We start from the raw sequence: 8763 nt of genomic DNA on the forward strand, positions 1-8763 counted from the left end.
TAAATTGAAATGGGTACTAGATTGAAAAAAGCTCGTTGCTATGAAAAACGACAACAAAATGAATGTCATCTCTTGTTGTTCATGTGTTTGTTATTGTCCAAAAATAGTCTAGTAGCCTAGAAATATGAATATATCGACATAGGGAGAGAAAATCCTGAGCAAAATATTACCAGAACACATCGAGATAGGGAGGTTATCGAGATGTAGAATGCCCAAATGTATGTAAATCGAAGGGACCTAGAAAACCATCGACATAGGGAGAGATATCGAGATATAGAACATCGAGATGTGGAGAGTCGACTGTAAATCAATGCTTCATAATCGTAAAATTCATTCATTTAGCTAGGAAATAGACGCAATGAAGCATTACCATACCATTGATAACTGAATCTTGGACCAGACTTTAAAGACTTGAATTTTGAAGAGCGGAATAGAACATGACCATTTGACTACTGAAATTTATGATATCAGACAGTACTGTAAAGGATATGACGCCATAATCTTGATCAACCGCCAAAATAATGGAAGCTCTCAGATTAATATGTCGATTTATTGCAATAGTACTTAAATTAATTTATTGTATATTTACGATACCATTTAAATTATTCCATGTTGAAACAAAGTCCACTAGTATGATCCCATCACATTACATCAAAGTGTTATGGCTCGGCTGCGGTGGTGGGTGCGGTGACGAGTTTTGACAGAGAATACAGAATTACTGTCAAGATGCGCCGTTGCACAATGGGGAAATCCGATTTCAAAGGTGGAAAAAATTGATAACTTTCTCTACGAACAACTTACAGAAGAGATCAAGAGCTTATTCGAAAGGGAATTTTGCAAAGAATTCAGTGAGTGCTGTTTCATGGACGTGGAACGCTTCTGTGTGTAGTTTTTGAGCTCGTTTTGCCCTAATGCCCCATATATCGCGAGTTTCCAAACTATTTGTCATTTTATCTTTAAGACATTGTTCTACAATTGTGTTTATCTCTTCACTGTAGATCCATAGAAAGGCACTAAATATACTTTGTTGGTAAAAGTTGGAAATTTAAGGGATTTTGGGGTCAAATAAGCATCAAAGTGCATTTTATGTGCAATTTTCATGTATTCTGTAAAAAATAGTAATATTTATAGATAAGTGTTGATATTATTGTCCCAAAGTGTTGAACAGATATTGACAAATGTTTGCTGAACGAAAATTAATGAAATAAATCGTTTCACAAATGTTTTATTTGGTTATTTGTTGAGTGAAAAACGATTTTTAAAAACTTTTGAATAGCACCGATGCCAAACATTTCCAAACCATACCCGATAGCACTACTAGACAAGAATAGTCATATGTTATGAGTCTTGATGTGATCATAGATAGGAGGTGATGGGAGATACTCGTTTTTCTTACCTTTTTGCCCAAATTCCCCTATAAAATAATATAGCTCAATGAATTCGAGCAAGGAAATGATGTAGTAATGTTAATTTAGTCAATATTTTCCAATGATATAATGAAAATAACAAATGATCATATAATTCATTAAAAATATTGAATTATAGGGGATTTAGGGGTCATACAGCTCATTTAATGTAATTTTTTATTCAAAATAGGATAACATTTTTCACAGACGACACACATAGAAGATTAAGGGCTTATTCGAAAAGGGGTTTTCCAAGAAATTCAGTGAGAAATGTGTTATAGACGTGAGACACTCCTGTATGTACTTATTAAGCTCGTTTTGCCCCAATGTCGCATACATCACAGTTTATCATATTTTTCGTGCTTTTATCTTCCAAGTATTGTACTAAAGATGTGTTCTCCTCTTCATTATAGATCCATACATAGCACTATACATATTTTGTTGGTAAAAGTTGGAAATTTAAGACATTTTGGGGTCAAATAAGTATTAAATTGCACTTTACGTGAACTTTTCATGTATTCTGTAAAAAATAATACAGATACTTCTTCTACAGATATTGATAAATGTTTGCGAAACAATTACTAATGAAGTTAGTGTCGCAAGTGTTTTGTTTTGTGATTTATTGGGTAAAACACGATTTTTTAAATGCTTCTGAAAAGGGGCGATGTTAATCATTCCCAAGCCAAACCCGTTTGCACAACTAGATAAGAGTAAATATGTTAGTCGATGTGACAATAGATAGGAGTAAATAGGAAATATTCTTTTCTAATGACGATTCAGCCAAATTCCCATTATAAAATAATATAGGATTAAGAAATGATGGAGTAACATTGATGATGTCGACGGAGGTCCTTCGTAGCTTAGTTGGTTAAAGCACCAGTCTAGCGTACTGTAGGGTCATGGGTTCGAGTCCCATCGAAGGGAAAGTGGTTACCTCCAATACATTTTCCAAATTAATATCTTCAACATAACGTACATATTCACATATGAGTTTTCATAACATTGTAAATTAACGTCCAATTCGGGTGGTTTAATCCCCGGAAATAGGCAATTAACTTTGATTGAATTGATGATGTAGATTTCGCCAAAATTGACCATATTTAGAGCTACTTCAATACTTACATGTTTTTAAACCACCGTATGTTAACCCTAAATGTTCATTTGACGTTATATAGTGCAAATGATTTCTTGGGTATTATTATGTTCTACAGAAGACATGAAAAATTCACATAGAAGCAGTTTGATGATTATTTGACCCCAAATCCCTTAAATTTCCAACTTTATCCAACAAAATATGTATAGTGCTATGTATGAATCTATAATGAAGAGGAGAACACATCTTTAGTACAATACTTGGAAGATAAAAGCACGAAAAATACGATAAACTATGATGTATGGGAAATTTGGGCAAGCTCAATAACTACATACAGAAGTGTCTCACGTCAAAAAAACATCTCAAACTGAATTTCTTGGAAAACTCCTTTTCGAATAAGCCCTTAATCATCTATGTGCGTCGTCTGTGAAAAATGTTATCCTATTTTGAATAAAAAATTACATTAAATGAGCTGTATGACCCCTAAATCCCCTATAATTCAATATTTTTAATGAATTATATGATTATTTGTTATTTTCATTATATCATTGGAAAATATTGACTAAATTAACATTACTACATCATTTCCTTGCTCGAATTCATTGAGCTATATTATTTTATAGGGGAATTTGGGCAAAAAGGCAAGAAAAACGAGTATCTCCCATCACCTCCTATCTATGATCACATCAAGACTCATAACATATGACTATTCTTGTCTAGTAGTGCTATCGGGTATGGTTTGGAAATGTTTGGCATCGGTGCTATTCAAATGTTTTTAAAAATCGTTTTTCACTCAACAAATAACCAAATAAAACATTTGTGAAACGATTTATTTCATTATTTTCGTTCAGCAAACATTTGTCAATATCTGTTCAACACTTTGGGACAATAATATCAACACTTATCTGTAAATATTACTATTTTTTACAGAATACATGAAAATTGCACATAAAATGCACATTGATGTTTATTTGGCCCCAAAATCCCTTAAATTTCCAACTTTTACCAACAAAATATATTTAGTGCCCTTCTATGGATCCACAGTGAAAAGATAAACACAATTTTAGAACAATGTCTTAAAGATAAAATGACAAATAGTTTGGAAACTCGCGATATATGGGGCATTAGGGCAAAACTAGCTCAATAACTACATACAGAAGCGTTCCACGTCCATGAAACAGCACTCACTGAATTCTTTGCAAAATTCCCTTTCGAATAAGCTTTTGATCTCTTCTGTAAGTTGTTCGTGAAGAAAGTTATCAATTTTTTCCACCTTTGAAATCGGATTTCCCCATTGTGCGTTGCGTTAATCGCTGTAGAACGGCCTTTACTTGGAGATGGCATCAGTACCACCCGTTGTCAACATAGACTACTATTCGGTATTGAATGTCGGCTCCAAGAAAACATTAAATCAACTTTACATGTTAATTATTCGGAAAACATTCATGCGCGTGATGAGCTTTCATTATTATTATTATTTGTTTTTAAACTGACAGACTGCGGGAAGGGAAATGTATCGGTATGATCACAATACGAACCCAGACCGCAGTGACCTAGTGAGCAACATAGCTTGAGTCGTCTGCTAGTATTGTGTATCACATGGAGAGCCCAGCCGAGATACCAGTCTATTAAGACTACAACTGGTCAACTCTCAAAAAAAAAAAATGCTGCGTACCATGTATGGTGGGGTGCAGATGGCGGACGGTACGTGGTTGAGGCGAATAAACCACAACTTGCATTAGATGTTGGGAGAAACATCCATAAAACGATTCGACAGGAACAAGAAGTTGAGGTGGAAGATGACTTGCAAACCCTCCGTAGACTGCGTTAATGGCGACAAGCAATCATGGACCGAGCTGAATGGAGACAACTTTAATGTACTGCAAAGGCCACACCGGCCTATGTCTCAATGGTTAAAATTAGGCCTGGAAGATACTAAATAAAAAAAACGTACCTGAAAATGCTTTATAATCGCCAATATGTTCACCATTGAGTTCAATAGCTTGAATACATCTTCTTTGTATTCGCATTCTTCAATCGTTGTGTAGCGCAGAACCATGGCATGGATCTGTAGTAAAAAACAAACATAAATGAATGAATATCGTCAATGTGAATTTGAATTCTTCAATTACCTCACTGAATACCTTTTCCTCGCGGTTCAGTTCATAATACAGTTCATCGTAGCTGCTAGTAGTTGCTAGGAAAGTGTCTCCGTAGGTAATAAAAAGATTAAAAATATTGACAACCTAAAAATTAAATCCAAGATTAATCCACCTAGCAGGGATAAAGCTTTTCTCGTGCGATAGAAAAGGTTAAAAAGCATATAATTGAAGTCTAAAATTTCAATCTTATATATAAAAATGAAATGGTCTGTGTTCGTATCCGCATAACTCGAAAACGGCTGGATGGATTTTTTTCATTTCTTCAACAGAAACATTCGTTATAGTTTCCGACGGGTTTATATGATATTTCCTAATGCGAAAATTACGAGTAAAGTTGAGCAAATCGTGAAAAACTAAAATTGTGATTCCTATGCGAACTTTGCATGGGTAGTTCGGAACGCACATTCTCGCCTACTATGCAGGACAACGTCTGCCGGGTCAACTAGTAATGATATAAAAATTCTTATTTTGGCCATAACTTTTAAGCTCATAGTCCGATCTGATACCATTTTTCATAGGGAATCCATTAAACAGGATTCCTCACCGAATGCATTTTGCTGCGAGCAAATCGGTAACATATTAAGTACCATTAAAAGATAATACTCTACCCATGCTAATAATTCGATGAGATTCAAAAGCATTATAATCGATAGAAAAAAAAAAGAAATGAATTATTGGCAGTGGCTGATTTTCTACCCGCCGCTGCCACACCCAGGCGCTATACTGCCCTGCCCATGTTTGCTTGATTTCCTATCTAAATCGGACTCTTCTGCAATTATGGGCAGTATAGTATATGCGTAAAATCGCCAGAATGAGTTAACCGCCATAAATTTGTATGACAAAAGACATATAATGCGGGTTTTCTCAAAATTAGGAACTTTTCATTAAAAAATATTTGATACTGGTTATGTAGGAAGGTGTCTGCTACTACGCTTACCAAATATTTTTTCGATGAAGTTGTTTAATTTTGAGAAATCGAACCTTAGATGCCTTTCGCCATACTGATTTCAGAAAGTCAACATCAATTATACTTCGTTCGGTTACGTATTGCTTTAAAATCAGTACGAACACAACACGATTTTTTTATGTCATTGAAATCAATGTTGATGAATCAAGGATTTTATTAATGTTCCCAGCCGATGTTACAAATGCATTCTTCTCACAGTTACAGTTCTGTTATTCGATCTATACAAACAAACCCAGCCAGTTTGCTCAACGTTTCTACTGTATAATGTATATTGTAAAATTATAAGTTTGAACTTGAAACGCGACAATGTATTCGCTTAAAATTAAAAACATACTTCTTTTTGATTTTTTGCGTGTTCAGTATCCATATCTTAACCCTTATTTTGTTAACAGTTTTGTTAGTTCCGTATTATGTATTTGTAAAGTATGTTAATCCTCATCTTACTCGGTGACGACATCAAAATTACTCATCAATAAACAAATCATCCACATTCCTCTTCTAACGAAATTTGACTAAACCATTATGAAGGCATTGAATTGTTAATAACTTTGAAATGCCTCCTACACGAATCTCATTTACTTCACTCATGCTCATCTTCCATAAAAGTGACGCCTAATATCCTAAAAAGCATTCACACAGCCAAAAGGCTGGAAAAAGTTTCAAATATGACATACAGTTTCAAACAACTAACAAGAAGAAATCTAAATTTTCCTATACTACTTGTGATCGTCACTATAAAACACGTAAATTAAGAAAGAAAAAACAGTATGTTAGAATAGTGCAGATATTCCATATAATGGAGCGAATTATAACGTTTTAGGACTAATTGATTACTGTAACATTTACGGTGTGAGTTAATTGCTAACAGTTTAAAATAAATTATTGTAGCGTTAAACAACTTGTTAACATTAATGCATTACGAACAAAAACAAATATTTTTATAACACATGCTGATTTGAAAATCAAACACGTGACTCGATTTGATAGTTGTTATTAAACTTAAGATACTTTATTCAAAAGCAAGAGAGATCAATTTGAATAGACGATAGTCAAACTACAATTATAAATCAAATGTCAACAAAGATGTAGATTGAATGTTTGAATATTCTTCGTTCAGAAAGAGAATAACAAACAATAAATGAATCAATCTGTTCAGACTGAATATAAGAGTTTAGAAACCTGACCTGAAAAGTACTCATTTATAGATGTTGAGTACATTCGATCTTTCATTAAATAATGAAATCAAAATGAACAGCGAATGGAAAGGTTTATTATTTTGCTCAATTGACGAAGATTGTAAACCATTTGTTGTGTGCATTTGAAAGTTTAACACCTGCCATCACGCAGGCATGCTTTGATCAAAAGGTTGAAAGTTGTTCCCACCTAAATATCTGTATCATACTGTTTATATACAACCCATACATATATACTTCTATTGAATGCTATTAACGACCCATATACAATACTTGAAAAAAGACAAATCCAAAATAACAAACCTAGATATGTACAGTTTACTTATATACATGTATCGATGAATTCAATACAATCTTCATATCAACAAATTCGATAATCAGCAGGATAATCAGAAAAAACACGGACAACAAGAAAGAAAAAAGACACAAGAAGTTGCCAAAATAAATGGGTAATATTATTCAATTACAAATGAATATGTTGTGATTACATAATGGAACAAAATCAACAACAAACGCGATATTGCTAGAATAATTAACACGTTTACATACATATACATGTATATTTGAACAAAATCCATATATGTGATTCAATGTTATTGTAAATAAAGAAATAATTCAAATCAAATTGATCCATGTTTTGTTTCTGAGAAAAACGCCCTTGGAAATGTCTGTCTTGAGATAATGATTATACAATTGAAGGTAAGTTTCTCGTTTTCTAATGAATTTCCGAATAAATAGTTTTTATTATTATTATTTTTTTATTTATTTATTTATTTATTTATTTATTTAGAAAACGATCAACTCAGTGTAACGTTCAACTCCCAGGACCGATTTCAACCAAATTGTGTACACATATTTACTAGAATGAGGATTCGATTATATGGGAGGGTAATTGAGGAACGGGGTAGGGTCAGAAAACGGACAATTTAGTGCAACTTCCAGACCGATTCCAACCAAATAAGGTACACATATTCTTTATTCTAAGTAGACAATTATAGAGAGTTAGAAATAAAAGCAGTTGTGATCGGAACCTGTTGAATTTGGAACCTCTCAATCGATTTCAACCAAATAGGGAGTATGAGTGTTATTGGTTAAAGAGGAAGCGTGTTTTCAAGAAACGAGTAGTAGTGATCGCTCAGAGTGATTTAAAGGAATGAAGAAGACTGAAGGCAGAAAAACAGAGATTAATTCACCTAGCGGCGATGATGTCAAAACATTTGGAATAATTCTTCTTCTTCTTTGAACTTCCAAAATGCTTGAAATCATTCATAATAAGCATTAGTTGTTTTGAGTATAAAATTCTGTACAAAAAATGTGGCAAAATTGGATCGTGAAAAAATCATATCAAAACTGACATAAATGCAGATGAAGATGAAATCAGATGCAAAAAAATGGAACATGTTAAAAATCGGGTCTTCACTATATTTTGTAAATATTCGTTTTTGGAATGATGCTATGACAATTTCATTGCAAAGTATTAAAAATAATCATATTTAATGTACAATTGTAAACAATTATAAACAATTACAAGCCTTAATCCGTTCATTTTTGAAAGAATAGAAGAATAGAAATAGTGAAGGCAACATCCATAAACTACGTAACGCTTAGTGGGGGAGGGGGGTTGAGTGAAGTGTGACAGTCCATACAAAAAGTTTTGATGATTTATATAAAAAGTGAGACATAAGGTGGTGAGGGAGGGGGGGTGTTGAAAACGGTCGATTTTGCGTACAATTATGGTGTTACAGGACGGAGAGTCGTTCGGACTTCTCAAGACAAACTCGTATTTTTAAAGTTTAGAGTAAGCTTTTGCTTAGTATATTTGTTTTATTGTTTTCATGCACGTTTCAATATAATTTTAGATTACTTACAATTTTAATCCTCTTCGTTTACAATCCGTCTTATTCTTTGATGTATCCTTAATTCAATTAGTGTTGTGTATGTT

At 33.3% G+C, this 8763-nt stretch overlaps 1 long non-coding RNA gene across 1 annotated transcript; it reads right to left on the reverse strand.

Annotated features, from left to right (window-relative positions):
* Nucleotides 1–4356: 4356 nt before the first annotated feature.
* Nucleotides 4357–4750, reverse strand: LOC134207701 (uncharacterized). Its single transcript, XR_009978407.1, has 2 exons — nucleotides 4632–4750; nucleotides 4357–4567 (listed from the first exon to the last, which is right to left on the reverse strand). It is a non-coding gene; the product is annotated as an uncharacterized LOC134207701 (long non-coding RNA).
* Between the last annotated feature and the right edge of the window lie 4013 nt (nucleotides 4751–8763).

Source organism: Armigeres subalbatus, chromosome 1 (genome assembly GCF_024139115.2).
Source record: "Armigeres subalbatus isolate Guangzhou_Male chromosome 1, GZ_Asu_2, whole genome shotgun sequence".
Lineage (NCBI taxonomy): Eukaryota > Metazoa > Arthropoda > Insecta > Diptera > Culicidae > Armigeres > Armigeres subalbatus.